The following is a 6,066-nucleotide window of genomic DNA, read 5'->3' on the forward strand; positions in this document are numbered from 1 at the left end:
CATGATTCACAATCTTACAGAAGTCATTATGGAGGGAACACACAGGTATTAGGGGTGGTTAATTAAGTAGAAGGAATATGCTTGCAGACCATATGCTAACTTTGTAATCTTAATGCAACCGAGGCAGTTGGACCAAGACAAATCTAATTACATTTTATAATAAGGTAGCTACTATACTGATTAACTGGGATGACATAATGTTTAATATTTCTAAATTATACAAAGATGGCTGTTTGCAACATGGCAGATTCAGTAAATATACTTAGATAATCAATTAACTGAATCAGAAAGAGACTGCATCTCAGAGGAAAGTTACCAGTGTGGGGAAAACTCTATCCTCAGACTGCTATGATTCAAATATTAATGACAATACTCACAGTCTGCAGGGATTAATTCAAGTGATGATTGAAATGTGGATAATTATTATGAGTGGTGCTGATATACCAGTGTTTCATAATAAACAGAATAGAATAAATAAAAGTAAGATTTTGTACTTTGGAACTCGGAAATATGATGACTGCAACAAATACAGGAGGTAAGAAATATGAAAATGGCAATGGATGAGGAGTTCAAACACTGACACATTATATTACAAAGAGGTGAATATGGTGCAAAGTGAGAAAAAATTGACAAGTTGAGGTTAAAAAAAAAGTGATTTTTCAACTCTAAGATTAACAACATTTTAATGGAATATGTGGATCACACTTATTTATTTACATATAAAGAAATGGTTAACACATTTATGGATGTCTAAATAACATTTAACAGCTCATTGGTTGTTGAAATTTGCTGAGCAGATCTAGAAGCTAGACATGATCAAATATCCTGGAAATGTCAAGAATAACTTAACAGGCTTCTTGAAATAGCAGAAAAATGCTACTGGCAATCAATGGTTGACTGGTGGATCTTCAAGATAATAAAATTAACTCCTAATTATCTTTCCATTATTTTAGGGATAAAAGGGACTGGTATAAAAGCAATGGGCATTTATATTTATTTTTATTATCATTTTATTTATTCTTATTTTTTATTTCTTTTGATTCTGAATATGGTCTTTCTTCCAAAGTGCGAGACAAATGCCAGCTGAGTGTAGAAATGCGTAAATAAGATACAGGATATCCGGAGAACAAATTTTAAGCATAACCATGGAGATACCATCAGGACCAAAAAAATTTTTGGCATCTAGATTATTTAAGATTCTTTGCATGTCTTCCTAGTGAAAGATCATATGAAACATGCTGTTTCTAGTATGAGTGGAAGTCTTAGTCATGTATTTCATATATGCAGGAGTTGAATGAGAAGGATGATGCCGTCAGCTTTATCATTAGGTGTTGTTACAGTGGTGTCATTTCAATGAGACACACACACACAGAGAGACAGACAGAGAGATGCAGAAACACAGATAAGAAGTTGTTCCCAGTGATATTTGCAAATGCAAGTTTCTGCACTTGTTCTTTTTAAAATCACTTTTGGGGATGTTTTTCTCATTTTTATATTTGTGATGTCCTTATCTAGGAGGATGCCAGGTGGTGTATTGTGTGTGTAGAGTGGAATTGTCACTCCTAAAGGATAAGTAACTTTTTCATATTGTATTTGAGAATATTAGGGTAACTTATTAGTATGACCGTGTAGTTTTTGTTTTAAACAGGTGTGGGATTGACTGAGCTAGTTAGTTTATAAGTAGAAATTGTATATTTTTTTGTTTAAATATGATATTGTTGGCATGGCACCAATGCATGGACAAACAATGGTGACAAAGACCATGTTGTCGGGTGATTTGAATTGCAGGATTTTATTCAATGCAGTGTTTGTGAAATGTATTCATTGAGAAAATTAAAGGACATGTGGAAGAGAGAGAGAGTATTAAGAATTTCAAAATTGAACATCCATTAGATGATGAGAACGCAGCAAACATTAGAAGAGTGGACGGTACAAATGGTAGGTTGGAAAATAATGTTATTAATGTCAAACATGCGACTGTGGAAATAGAGGAGAACAAAATGAAATTGATAAATAAATTGCATGCTTGAATGTTATCTTTCATAGGACAAAGCATGAAATTGAAAAATTGCAAAAGCTGCAAAAGATTAATGGAGCTGAAAAGAGAAAGAAGCAGGAAGTCCAAAGGAATGATAAAGACCAATGGAACAAACAAGAAAAACAAGTTATGCAGAAAATTATGTATGGAAACTGAACAATGAGGGGAGTACTTAATGAAAGTGTGATAAAATCGGGTTTTCTAGGTGTAAAAATTCCCGATAGTAGCCATGCCACCTGGATGCAAAAAGGTAAGTTGAAGAAAATGATTGTCTTGGTTGGTACAAACAATTTGAGAGGCAACAAGTATTCTATGAGGGATGAAGGAGTTGAAAGAAGAGGCAAAACTGAAGAGCAAGAGAATGAAGATTGTAATTCTCCTACCATGCTATGATAGAGGCAAACTGAGAAGGGCATTGCTAGCTAATGAGTCTATACATAGGTTGTGCAGAAGGAATGATGCAGGATCTGTGGTCTGTGTTTGATGGAGAGGATTTGTACAATGCTGATATTCTGCATCTAAATGATTTTGGTATTAAGTGTCTAGAGAGAGCTTCATTCACCAAGAATGCTGAAGCACAAAATCAGGGAAACTTAGGTAATTAGGGTGAAAGCAAGTGAGTTTGTGTGAAGACACCAATGAAGTGAGTGTGAGAATGACCTAGTGAAGAATCTAATCGCTTAAGCAAAAATATTGAATAGGGTAGTCAATTCAGAAAGTAAAGATGGGTGGGAGACCTAAAGGGATGCTAAAGTTTCTATATACTAATGTCAGAAGTATCCGTAATTAGAGGGAGGAGTTTTTGGCATTGATTAATGCAACCTCCCCAAAGTTATAGGCATTACTGAGACTTAGCTAACAGCAGATGATGTGTGGTTACAGGGATAGAATATAAAGAGTTTAGTATTTTCAGAGAAGATAGGATGGCAGGAGGGATACTGCTGATAATAGCAGATGAATTGCAGTCAAAAAGAATAGGTGATAGGTGGGAGGGTGACTGTTCATTTGAAGCAGTCTGGTGCGAGATTAAGGCAAGTAAGACAAAATATACAGTTGGTTGTTGCTATAGGCCTGGGAGTTCCACAGATGATCTGGAAGACATATCGTCAAATTAGTAAAATGAGTACAGGTTGGATGATTATTATGGGGAACTTCAACTATGGAGATATAGATTGGAAGGAAGAAAGATCACATGGCAGGAAGGAAATAGAATTTATACCCCTACTAAGAGATAACTACTTAAGGCAACATGTGATGGAGGACTAGGGTTGTGAGAGTATTGGACCTGGTCATAGGATCAGAAGAACTATCCATAACCAAGGTGACCACATTGCCTCTGAGTGGTGAAAGTGACTATGCAGTCTTGACTTGGAAGATTATAAAACATGAGAAACATTCTGTCAAGAAAGGGTATATGTGGAACTACAAGGCAAGTGATTATGACAAGCTTAGGAAGAGCTTAAATCTGTGCCGTGGCATAAAACACTGTAGGGTAAGAATGTTAGTAGTACATGGGATATAGTTAAGGATCAACTAGAGGAAGCAATATTAAATTGAATACCTAAGGTAAGGAGAGTTAATCAAATAGGAGTTAGAAAAATGAGTAATATCATTAAGTACAAGCTGCAGAAGAAGGAAATGCTATGGAGAGTATATAAAGAGAAAGGTGACCAGTATGGCGAGGAAGGCAAAATCAGATTAGAAGAATCTAGCCAAGCAGGCCAAAGGAAATCTCAAAGAGTTCTTTCGTTATGTGGCAGTTAAGAGGAAGAATGACTATGGAAGATTTATCTTAATGAGTGATGATAGTCACGAGGAGACAGAAGTAGATAAAACAGTTGAGTTACAAAGTGACCATTTTGCAAGGTTATCCTAGGCTTACCATACGTCTCAGTTTGACTGGGACTGTCCTGGTTTGAAGGTATGGTCCCGGCCAGTTTGTCATTTTGTCCCGGTTATTTGGTTAGGTTAATCTTCCCCTGTTAAAAGGATATTCTCAATAATGAATAACATATGGTCTAACGAAAGGTAGAATGGCTGAATCAACAGTAAAAGCTGTATTGCACTGCAAACTTAATAGTGAACTAAATTGTAGTGAATTTTTCGACGCAATTAAAAATAACAAAGAATTTTTAAAGAAAGTTCATGCTAGTGATAAATATTAATAACTTTTTAATAATAAGTTATGTTCAGTTAAGAGTAATTAAAAATTATTACTATGAAATGTTGTTTTTTGTTAACCACTCCATTATTTAGCCTTTTCAATCATAAGTACTTAGCGTAGGAGGTGTAACTTTCTGTTTACAGCAAACTCTCAAAAATGTCCCGGTTTGATTAAAAAATAATAATAAATAAATAAATAAATAAAAAATTATGGTAAGTCTATATCACCTTGTGAGGTTACTGCTTTAACATATGTAACTGACACTGATGTGGTAACAGAGGTGGAGGAATTGGAGGTTCTTAGGATATTGCAGAATGTCAATGTAAATACAGCTGGGATTAGATGGGGTATCAGCTAGGGTTTTGCAAGGATGCACAAAGGAACTGGCAATGCCTATGACTAGGCTCTTTAAGCCTCAGCTCTGGTAGAGTTCAGGAAGTGGAAAGAGGACAAAATAATTCCCTTGCATAAGGGAGGTTCTAAGACTACAGTAGCAAATTATAGATCAATTAGTATCTCAGGTGTTGTAGCAAAAATACTAGAAAAATTGGTCAGAAAGAGAATTCAAGAATGGGTAGATAAAAACATGAAACAGTCTGAGGTTCAACACATGGCTTTCTGAAGGGTTGGTAATGCTTTAGTAATTTACCAACTTTTTATAATAGAATAATTAACCTTTTATAATATAAGTTAGTAATTATCATGATAATTACTAACTTTTTATAATAGTAACAGCTGAGTTATATAAAGGAAACGGTTACATGATTATTTTTCTGGATTTTGCAAAGGTATTTGACAGAATACCACATGGAACTGTTATGCAAATTAGAACAATTTGGAATGGACACAACACTGGTTAAGTGGATAAGAGGGCAGCTGGACAGATATCAAAAAGTGGTATATGGAGGGACAGAATCAAGACAAAAGCAGGTGATTAGTGGTGTGCTACAACGTTCAGTGCTGGCATTACTGTTTAATTTGTACATAAATGATATAGGATATAACTTGAAAGGAAATACTCAGTTGTTTGTTGATGATGCAAAATTAGGTAAAATAATAGTTAATCAAGACAATATGGATAGCTTGCAGGATGATTTAAATAGGTTGACAGTATGGGCCAAAGTTAATGAGTGTCAGTTTAATGTGGAGTTATGCATTTTGGGAAAAATAGATCACAAGCCATGTATCATACTGATGACATTGTACTCCAGGAAATAGATGAAGCCAGAGATTTAGGGGTGGTGGCAGACAGAGAGTTAAATTTTAGAGGACATATTGCTAAGATAGCCAATAGGATTACTTGGCTACTGAAGAACACATTAACAAGTAGAGATAAGGAAGTTGTTATTCCTCTTTATAAGGCCTTGATACCCATATCTGGATTACTGTGTTCAAGTCTGGTCCCCTGGGTTTCTTGGGGATGAGGAAGCAGTGGAGAAGATTCAGAGGCAAGTGATTAAGGTGGTGGTGAGAGGCCTGTGGAATGTTCCCTATGAAGACAGATTGAGGGCGTGTGGATTGCAGAAGTTGGTTGATAGGAGAATATGATAGAAACATTTAAGTTGCTTAAAGGATTTTATGGGATTGATGCAATGGCGCACCCAGAGGCAGGCCAAGGGGCCCAGGCACCCCCCAAAGAAAACGAAAAAACTAGAAAATTTTCCAAAAATCTTTTCCTAATTAAAATTCATTTTTTTTTTATTTATGTTGTGTTGTGTCTTCTATTTCTATACTACTTATGAATTAGCGATCACTGCAGATGCTCAGTCATAGGTCATATGCAATGCGTAGTGTGTATTCACAAATCATCTACTCAACTTGGCCACCCCCAAGGTTAAATCCTGAGCACTCAGCCCCCTCCAAG

This window comes from Typopeltis vanoorti, chromosome 8 (assembly GCF_054136105.1).
Source record: "Typopeltis vanoorti isolate ZY-2024b chromosome 8, IOZ_Tvanoo_1.0, whole genome shotgun sequence".
Classification (NCBI taxonomy): Eukaryota; Metazoa; Arthropoda; class Arachnida; order Uropygi; family Thelyphonidae; genus Typopeltis; species Typopeltis vanoorti.